Here is a 9,575-nt window from a genome sequence, read left to right on the forward strand (position 1 = left end):
AGCATTAGTTTTTGAGATTTGGGGTCGGGGGGAAAAAATTGAGTACGTGAGACGTACGCAGTGCTACGTATGTCAGGGTTATACAGAGGGTATAAGGGGTTATATCCGCGTTATATTCTTTGTAACATTCTTGTAACCTATCTGTAACTTACAAATATATGAAAACAGAAGCATAGAACTTACTAAGAAGTACAGGTAGGTTACATGTACGTTACAAAGGATATAATGCGGATGCAACTCCCATATATCTTCTGTATAACCCTGACGTACGCAGCGCTGCGTACATCTTACGTATTGCAGTTTTTTTCTCTGTTATTCATCATATTGTCGCCACAATTTATTAGTCTTTTTATGGATTATTAGTGAAAATTATTTTACAACAAAATATTATTGAAGTGTGTTTGTTATAAGAAAGAAGGTAATATTTATGATTTTCATTGATTTTATTTTAGATGTTTTTCTCACAGCAGTTTTATAATCTGCAGTTGTCCTTGTGTACCCTTGATTGCAGTAATGATTTGCTGGTTGATCGCAGATAGCTTTTTAATAATTTTAGGTGCGGGTAATTTCATGTCGTATAATGTCCGTTGCAAGCTGTTTGCTAGCCACATCACAGATTCTGAGTGGAGAATTAAAAATTGCACTCGTGTTGTTTCAGTTGGCTCTTAAAGATGTTCATATTTAGACTGTAGAATGTATCGGCTGATCCACATATTTAAAAAAACAGAAAAAAAAAAAAGGGTTGGGCTTTGGTGGGGTAACCAGCAATGTAAATGAGTCGAGCTCGAGGCACCCTGTGCTTGAGCTTATTAATTAATCAGTTTTAGCTATAGGTTTCGAATTGGCTCATAAGTAGAATATTATTGGTTTAAGTTTGTGTTATAATAAAATGAGTAAAAAATAAGTAATTAGGACAAATAATTAAAAAAAAATTATACATTTTATTAATTTAAAAATAAAAATTTTGAGCTTTAATATATTTTTAGTATATTTTATATTAATTTTTTTTAATGAGCAAACAAGTAGAATCGAGGTTGGCTTGAGTTGGTTCCTTGAGCTCAGCTTACTTGCCACTTATCGAGCAGGGTCAGAGTCGGCACACGAGTTGATTTTACACAATTATGCCTCTAAATTCAACATACAAACAATGATATGCATAATTTGTTTCTTTTCGTTTAATTAATTGTTTTCACCAGTTCAATTGCAATGTTTTGTTATTTTCCTTTGAGTTGACTAAATTAGGTAATTACTTTTTTTTCTTTTTGTCGTGGCTTCGACTTCTGCAATATTCCAATAGGTTATGTTATGTAAATATCATGAAGGATTTGATTTGTACTCATGTTCGACTAAATTTTAAAAAAGAGATTTTTTTTTTAATTTTATCCTTTTAAATAAAACTGTCAAAATTTATTTTATGATAAAATAAATTAAATCACCACTTAGCGTGGTGATTTCTGTCTTGTAGGAGAAATTACCACGTAGGATGGCGATTCATCCTAAGTGGCAGAAATCACCACGCCACGTGGTGATTTTTTATAATATTTTTTAACTGTGTAATCCGTTGTTTTATACAACCTGAAATGTTAACAAGCATTTATAAGGAATATATGTAATTATACACAACATCAAATAAATTTTTCACATTTTACATTCATAACTAAGAATAAACTTTCATGGTTTAAATAATAGCAGAGAAATAAAATAATAATAATAAAAACAATAACCTCCAATAAATCCATTCTTTTTTACCAACATTTCAAGTTCAAAAATAGTGTGCTAATAAGAAAATAGGACATTTACAATCACCAAATTTCTATGTATTCACATAACTAACACTTAAATCTTACTTTTTTATTCATATCACTCAAATCTTTCAAATCACAATGCAATATGCTTCTTTAAGAATTGTGTGTTGCATATGTAATTTCCAAAAAATTAAAAACCAATTCTAGCTGAGATAACAGAAATTTTTCTATTAAATACTTGAAATAAAGCAAGCAATCTCTCTAAAACAATCAACTTTACCTCTTATCACAATGCAATATGCTCCTTTACCTTAAAAGATGATTTACTCAAATGGGTCCAACAAATAATCATTTTTTCAAAGTAAACAATAAAAAATAAAAAAAGCTTAATTTACTTTTAAATTGAGATTTGGAGACATCTGCAAAATTATATTCACAAAAAATAAATAGAATTTCCTGCCACAGATATAAGAAAAATTTATACAAAAAGTTTATATGTGTCTTTTACATATCTAAGACCTCAACCTTCCTATTTTATACATAAAGGTAACCAAGTAAAGAAAATTGGAGTGCTCTTCCAAAACACACTTCAAAACTAAGAAAACAGTCGCTAAACTCCAATGTAGATATCTGTAGAGAAATACAACTTGACTTAAGTTTTTCGATGAATGAAATTAGTAGCAAAACTAATATTTGAAATTATAGAGCACATCACCTATGAATAGGAGAGAGACATGAGAAACTAATGTTTAGGACGTCTCCTTGGAGGTATAACATCTCTCCTCGATATGTAAAACGTAGGTGCACAAAAAAAGTCAATCTCTTAAATGATGTTAGTCAACTTCCTGCAAATATTGAGGTCGTGACACCTGGTCGGGTTGTGTTATGATTTGTGTTTGTTGAGACGGAATAGATGGAGACATCCACAAATGCCCAGTGTAAGGACTTCTGACTAGGAAAGGTATGCCACCCATCCAAAATGGAGGTGAGCTTTGATAAATTGAGGGTGTCAATGGCGCCTCATGTCGTGGTGGAATAAGTTGTGTGCTCGTATATAAATGTGTGTCTTGTGATTCACGAGCATCCTGTGAACCGACTGCAACCTGTAATCCACCCGTGGTACAAAAAGTTAAAGGAACTGGATCAGGAGTATGTGGGGCAACACATATAATACCAAGAGAGTCCACTGTGTCTGATGTAGATGGTTGCGTTGGAATTTTCTCTGTGTTATAACGATCGTTTATAATATACATGTTCCGACGAACATCTCTACAAAACCCCTCAAGTACCTCTACAATTCTTGTAATGGGTTGTTATCACCTCAGTGGAATGCTAGTTGGAAAATATCCTCCACTCTTAAGAAAAAATGACGTTAGCATAAAAAAAAACATGTATTAGTTTGAACAGTGGACATAAACTTATTTTTCTCCACGTGTGTAGACATATCAAAATCCTCTCTCTCAGTTCTCTCGGATATTAAGTCGTTGAAGCCTCAACTAGAGCTTGAAGTAAGTACAAAGATGTCTAAGACCTGCACCAACACATAGTCTCTATGGAATTGACCCACATCAACATCTGTAATCCCTTGGTGGATAATAAGAGCTCATCGATTATCCCATTTTTCACTATAAGACTGATGGTAGTCAGACCAATCCAAATCAGCCTTTTCCCTATCATCTGTACCTCAAAACTTGGCTCCATTGGCTCCATGTCTAGTCATTAAATCTCACCAAATTCTCTCATAACACAGTCACGTAAATGCCACTCTACACATTGCCAATATATCAAAAGGACTCGAGCTTTCCATATATATTGCCCTACAGTGCAAATTTCAACCACTTGTGTCATTATCTGCTAGTCGTAGGGCTCCCATATAACCTAAATAGTAATCTAAAGATATGCATGATGTATAACAATAACAATGGAACACAAATAAAATTATAATTGCAATTTAAAATATATACTAATTTGGCTCTCAAGCACGCCATTATTTTGATCTCTATAGATTAAAACATTGCCTGCGGGCATTTCACGTACACATTGCACATTCCACCTATAAGTTGGCATTAAAATGTACATTCAAATTTATTCTATTATATGAATAAACAATGCAGACCTGAATCCAAGGCTTTTGCCTTCTAAGTTATAACGATATGGTACATGTAGTGTTGGACGACCAATATGGAGATGTTCCCACCTCCAAATCTATAAAAAATATAAACAACCAGCCATATTCCTTTTCCTGGGTTTCGTGGCAAGCTTCAGCTCTCTATAAAGATGGGCTAGTACCACACCTCCTAATGATTACTTGTGAATTCCTCAAGATTTTCCATTAGAGGCAAATAATGCAGATGTATGAAGCAGTAGAAAACAACCAACTATAAATAATATGTAAGCGTGAATGTGCCTCTAAAACGAAATGTCATCTAAGTCTAGGCATGACTCATGAAAGAAATCCGACCTAAGTCATCTGAGGGGCTTGCAAGTATGTTTTATAGATTGGCCCATTCAAAATGTAGATTTTAACGTCGGATTTGTTGGGTCGTGATACACAACATCTTCTTTTGGATGAGCTCCAAGAAGTTCATTGAAACAATCAGGCCATGAAACCCACCTGTGGCCTGCACCTATTACATTTGACTAATCATTGGATGATCATCAATGCACACACCGAGTATCATTCTAAAGTACTATAAAGTAATTGTCATCTCACCCACGACCAGGTGGAATAAGTTTGTGTCGCATGACCATCGATTTACAAATGATTGATGTAATGCATATGTCTGACACAATCTAGGTCAAGGTGTCGCAAACCTCTATGAAATGGGGGCATGTGATTTGTCACTCTAGCCATAACCAAGTGTGAGACCGCCTCTAAAATAGTTCTCTATTAACATAATATAAACTATCATTTTTATGAAAGCATAAGAAGATCATAAACATAGAGGAAACATACCGCATCAGAATGTGCAACTCAGTGTAAACCTCACAATGCTGATATGTTAGAGTGAACATAAGGTTCGGGTTATTGTTCAGCCATGACACCTACATGTTACATTTAACCTTAGAACGATTGAAATTGTAAAAGAACGTACATAAATCCTGAACATATTATATAATGAAAGTGACTATGAGAGATGCAATGCTATAAATTCAATGCACCAAAACTAAAACATATTTAGCACAAATGTCGCATAAAGTTACAAAACATCATACTTAATTCCAAAAAGTTAGGAAAAAAAATCATAAAAAGATTGTTCTTCAGAATAAAATTAAAAACATTATCAAGGTTCACGGGGATCATAGCTATCCCTGGCCCATCGCCTTTGACGATGACTTGGCCCCGCCTTTGCCATCGGACTTGTAAGTTACAAGAATATTAATAAACATACAATAAAACAAATCATATAATACAATGAATTTTGATAGTAAGGTTACAATAATTTTATCCATTCTTCCTTGAGTTTAGCATGCAAGTGGACTTGTAGTGTCCTGACGTATTGCACATACTGCAAATTCTTGAGCTTCTGTGTTCGACTCTCATCCATAGTGTTAGTGTAACACTTGGTTTGTGGTTGTCTGGATTTTCATCTAAATGTCGGTAAAATCAACTCGATAATACCTTATTCAATGTTGAAATCCACCCATTCAAATTTGTTTGGAATTACATGAAATTGGGTCGTGCATGTTTTTTTTGTATTTACGGACTAAATAATATTGTAAAATATGTAGATTTTGATCAATTTGATGATTTCCTAAAGCTGATATCACATGAGAACATGTAATATAAAATAGTTGAGGCCTAAAACATGATCATGTTGCACCTTGAATATTTTTTCATCTAAACTTTAAAAGAACAGCATGAAATTTCATATACTTCATACTCACACATATTTACGAGTGGGTGTTGGCCTCCTTCTAGCTTCATTCTCATATATTCACAAGCTTTTTTTTTATTTTTGGTGTGAAAATGAATCATTTTTTGCTTCAAGATCATCTACAATTTTGGATAGCTTTAAGAAAAGATTTACAACATTATCGTAAATGGAATATATTAAGGCTTGAATGAACAATCCTCTTGCATGTTTCAAGACGTCGTTGAAGCACTCAAATGCATTAGTTGTCATTGTTCCATATCTAAATTCTCGATTATGCAATAAAATCCATTTAATAGGATGTCTTTGCACAAACTAATCTAATGCTTTCGACTTTAAGTTCCTGATATATGTCAAGTTTCGGTTAAACACTTGAATGTCATTGATGCTATCCGCCCAATGCGTTTTTTGATAAACTGTTTCGATATCTGAAATACTCATTCAAAGAATTGCCTTCTTGAAATTCTTACGCAAATATCTATGACAATGTTTATGAGCTACCCATGGAAAAATATCATGACAAACATTCACAATCTCAACATGTCGATCTGAGATAATACAAAGATCTTGTCTTGAAGACACTGACAGAATTTTTTGTTGCAATGTATGTATAAAGCACCATCATGTATCATTACATTCTCACTCAACAACATTAAATGCTAGGGGAAATATACAATTATCAGCATTGATCCCAACTATTGTCAATAAGTGCCTCGACATTTACTTAATAAGAATGCGTCATCCATACTTAAGACTGGTCGACAATGATTTAATCCCTCAATAGAGGGACCAAAAGCTCATAAAAGTCTTAAAAACGGTTTGATGGACAACCAAAATTTTATAAACAAAGCCTATCATTGCAGAATAAATGGCTCCCATAAATCTATACAATGAACAATATGATTCTTCCCAACTTCCAAACATTACCATTATAGTCTTCCTCCTACCATCCCATGCTTTGATGTATGATAATTTAATGTTAAACTTGAATTTAACATGACCGATATTCTCCTTATGCTTCAAATCCATTTGTTATCGAATGAATGAAAGAATAAATTGTGATATAAACTTTGAGGTGCATTGTCTATGAAAGATTTTGGCCATCAAAGTAAACATAAATAAAAAAATTATATATATGGCACTACTTTGAATTACTATATATGACGTTACTTACCAATCTGCAACAACATGTTCCATGGTGATATTCTGTGATGGCTCCGTTAATATATGATCAATGATATGATCTTCATTTTGACTTGGAACAATCATTCATTGGGTAATGGCATATCGAATTCAATGCACATGAGTTGTGCTTCAAGCTTTGTCGTATTAATTCTTTAAACTCCATAATGTAGAATGTAATGGACACGAATAGGCCTACTTTGACATCTTATGTTCTTAGGCAAAAGCTTCTCAGTTACAACTAATTTACGATCAAACTATAGCATCAATTGGGCAAAGACTTTACTCGTTTTGAAGGCATTTCTATTTAAGTAACAATATATTTGATGTGAAATATCCCAAATAACATAAATTAAAATCCAATTAAACATAATTAAGAAAAAAAATAAGAGTTGTTACTTTAGATTGCCATTCAACTTTTTTTTTAAACAAAGTCTGGCATTTCAAGTCTAATGGGGCTTGAAGAATTAATTAATTATGATTGACCTAAGTGAAACCAAACAACAAAAACGAGCAACAAATCCTTTCAGTGCTATCTCCTATCAATGGAAATAAGACAATTAAGAGAATGTATACTATAATAAATTATAAATTTATCATTAACCAAACACTTACCATATCAACTTTTATAGAATCTAATGACTTTTCATCACTTAACTGAACCACAACAACATTACGCAAAGCACTTTGGCAATATGTTTAATGAATGGATCATAGGGCCAAGTATCAAGTATAGATTACAAGCTTGAAGAGGGGCCATTTAATCTTGTGCTAAACCTATGAAGTTCAATGATAGGTTACAAGTTGACTTGCTTTAAAAAAAAACGTTAAATAAATCTTCTTTCTTTTCAAAAGAGTTGTACCAAAAGTTTCATTACCGATAATTTTTCATTTTATCACTATTTTGAATTTTCTTAAGAAGTTTTGGTCATAAAACTACTTCAATGCCTCCAATAACTTTCTATATCTCAATAGATTTCTCGTACAAATATTTAATTTTATGTACCTTTTTAAGAAAAAGTTGAACTTTGCTTCTTTAGATAAATCAATAACTCATTTAATGGTTTTGTTCAATTTAATTTTTTGACAAGATTTTCCTTAAAAATTCCATTTCATAAATTTTAAAATAATATTTTCATATTTTCTAAATATATTCATCTTTATTTTAAATATTAGTACTTTCTTGAGGCATTTACATACATTGCACACAATTCTAAAGTATTTACATATCTTACACCTAAACTTTCATATTTACACATAGTAATCAAATATTTCATATAAAATAAAGCATAACACTAAAACACTTTATTAAAGTGAAATACACCTTATCATGCATATGTTTAAAACATCATTGTGTTGTGTATGTAAATACACCTTCACATACATAAGAATTTTGTCCTATGTATCTATATTTCCCTTTTTTCCTTCCAATACAAAAACTTATTTAAGTGTTTCTTCATCTTACTAACTAAATAAACAATGATTTTTTCAAAAAATTGTATGAAGGCTGTTACAAAAATCTCATCTCTCCTAGCAAGCATTTATCAATTCAACTCAAATCTAGCAAAAAAAAATTTCAAACAACCAGAAAAATAAAAATACCAGTCTCAGTGGAGAGGGTTTAAGAGATGCCGGTGTGGTGAATGAAGAGGATGGAGATGGGTTTCGACGTCCAAAGATTGTTGTGCAATGGGATTCCACGAGCTGTTCGCGAACGACGAGCCAATTTGACATCCTAATATTAATATATATAAATAATATATTATATTAATTATATAACTTATATTATATAACTATATAATGTTTATATTAGTAGAAAATGTTGACCTCACTTTTGGTTGAGGTCTAGAAACTTCTTTAGTAGTCTAGGTCTAGCCATAGGACTTTCCTATTGACTAGTCTTAGAAAACTAGAAAAGGTACCCTCACCATTAGAAATTCAAAACTCTTCTCTTTACTCAACTTGAAATTCCATATATTGACCTTAACCTCTAGCATTTAGTAGGTAAGATCATTATGGGGGAAGTTCAAAAAGAGTTCCTATAGGGCTATTTGGCCTTCATTAATTGTTTTTTTGTACCATTAATGCGTTATTCGAATGTCTTCTTTAGGCCTGTTTGTGCAACAAAACTGCATAGTCAAAAAGTGGAGAAAGTTGTTGGGATTGGATTTCAACCCGGGCTTGATCCAACTAAGGTACTATTTATCCAATTTGCTTTTTTTTTTTAATCTTTTTTCTTTGTCTTTTCAACTTCGTATTTTGTCTTGGCTTCTGTTGCACAACCCTATAATCCCTTTATGATTGCTGTCTGGACCAAATTTGTCAAAATTGACAAAAATTTTCAAAAAAAGCCAAATTACCAAGAAACCCCCCTATGACCCAAAAATCAAAAAAATTCCAAAAATTTCTAAAAAATCCCAATAAATCCAAAATATTCCCAATTTCATTTTGTCCAACTACACCATGTTCCCATTTGGTCAATTTGACCATCTTTGACAAAACCCCCAAATTAGCCCCAATATTCGCTAACACCTCAAATCTCAACAATTGAATACCTTAGATCTCAAATTGGCATCCAATTTTTGTTGAAAATCATTTATAAGGTCATTTTTGACCAAACACAACAATCAATTTGAGCTTAGCCCAAAGCTAGCTCAAATTAGACCCAAATTTAACCCTTAAGGGTTTAACTTAAGTCTAAACCCAAATCTATCAAAATCCATCCAAATTGACCACCAAATCAACTTCAAAACAACTTTCATCCTTCATGAAA

The sequence above is a fragment of the Phalaenopsis equestris genome, unplaced genomic scaffold, assembly GCF_001263595.1.
Source record: "Phalaenopsis equestris unplaced genomic scaffold, ASM126359v1 Scaffold000107, whole genome shotgun sequence".
Classification (NCBI taxonomy): domain Eukaryota; kingdom Viridiplantae; phylum Streptophyta; class Magnoliopsida; order Asparagales; family Orchidaceae; genus Phalaenopsis; species Phalaenopsis equestris.